Genomic DNA, 1,755 nt, shown 5'->3' on the forward strand with positions numbered 1-1,755 from the left:
TGCCCTGCACCTCTAAGCTTATATTATCCTTTTTGTCCCTAATAGGCCCGACTCAACCTCTTACTACCCACTTATCATCTACATGCTGCTCGAAGATTTTTGGGTTTCCTTTCATGTTGACTGCCAGTCTATTCTCATAGAAATAGAGAATAAGCAAATATAGAAGATGTAAGTATTTCCCATCCTTGATGAGGTGGAACTTTCTTATGTTGTGGGTGGTAATGACTTGGCCCACGAGTGTGGTGGAAGCAGAGACAATCAATGATTTGAAAATGAAATTAGATGGATACTTGAAGGAAAGAAACTCGCAGGAGGAAAGGGATCGAGCTGGTGAGTGGAACTGACTAGATTGCTCCGGGGAGAGCCAGCGTGGATGTGATAGGCCAAACGACCACCTTCTGTGCTGTAAATGACTCTGTGTTGTTTTTCAAATTCAATCCACTGGTGCTTGGTAAATAATTTCAAAGTAAATTGTGCAACTGGAAAATCAGAACCAAGGCAAGGGACGCATAAGGAAGCAAAGTTGCTGAAACCCGGGATTGAACCAGGAACCTTTAGATCTTCAGTTTAACGCTTTCCCAACTGAGCTATTTCAGCCCTACATTAACAGCGTCTTGGTGTCCTTGTTTTGGAAGAAAATACATACATTCAAGTTTTCCAAAAAATTAAAGAACACAACATGTGAGTAATATTCCCCATTGCTTTCTCAGTACTGATGGATTGTGAAGCGGGAGACAGCCAGAAGTGCCACTGAGCCGCACAGACCCCGAGCTGAGAATGAAATGAGATCAAATTCAATCTTTCATAGTGAGATGCTGCTGAGAGGTAAGAGTCCTGAATCAAAGCGAGACTTGCTCATTTCAAACACTCCCTGTACTCTCTGCTCATGAAGCCTTAAAAAAAGGAAAAACAGAATGGCACTCAAACTCACAACCCTGCCATTAAAAGTCTCATATTCGACTGACAGAACTGTCACTTCTACTCGGTCTCTTATTGGATGGATGCAACTCCAACGCAGGGATGGCATTCAAATCCTCCCATGGGTCCACATGTCAGACTGAGTTCCATGTTGTAGACTCAAGCAAAGGAAATCTGCTCACTTCCAAAACTATCAGCGAATTGAAGCTGATTACAATCAACATCATCAGAGGTCAGAACTACCTGGTGAAAGAAGACACCCTGAAGAAGGATCCACAATTATTCAAAGGTATCGACAAAGTGAAAAACAAGAAAATCGATGAGTCAATGCAAGCCAAACAACAGAAACACTGAAGAAATCCATTCCATTCCAGTCCAGAACCCAGTCCTGTTGTTTTTGCAGTCAGGTCACAATTACAGCAACAACTTTATATTCCCACTTGGCTTTCTGGACATTTAGTTAATTGCAATTTTGTCGACAAGCTCTTTGAATCCAGTTGCCTGGTCCTCATGCCAGCTCTGTTTGGAAGTTAATTCCACCTTCTGCAAGGCTGAAACCAATAGATAACCTTAATCTAAAAATGCCAGGAGACCACGGCTCGTCTGGGACTTGAACCCATGATCTCTCGCATGTCAATTAACTATTCTCCCGAAGCGAGAATCATACCCCTACACCAACGAGCCACTGACAAGTCAGCTGCAGTGGAATTTCACTGGAACCCCCTAGCCAATCATCCATTTTTTTTTTCAGATCAAAGCAACATCCTGCAAATGCTGAAATAAAAACAGAAAGTGCTGGAAATGTTCAGCAGCTCTGGCAGCATCTGTGCTGTGAGA

General features: G+C 42.7%; 1 non-coding gene across 1 annotated transcript; it reads right to left on the bottom strand.

The window, feature by feature from the left end:
- Positions 1-524: 524 nt before the first annotated feature.
- Positions 525-597, bottom strand: trnaf-gaa (transfer RNA phenylalanine (anticodon GAA)). The gene has a single exon. It is a non-coding gene; the product is annotated as a tRNA-Phe (tRNA).
- Between the last annotated feature and the right edge of the window lie 1,158 nt (positions 598-1,755).

The sequence above is a fragment of the Heterodontus francisci genome, unplaced genomic scaffold (genome assembly GCF_036365525.1).
Source record: "Heterodontus francisci isolate sHetFra1 unplaced genomic scaffold, sHetFra1.hap1 HAP1_SCAFFOLD_58, whole genome shotgun sequence".
NCBI lineage: Eukaryota > Metazoa > Chordata > Chondrichthyes > Heterodontiformes > Heterodontidae > Heterodontus > Heterodontus francisci.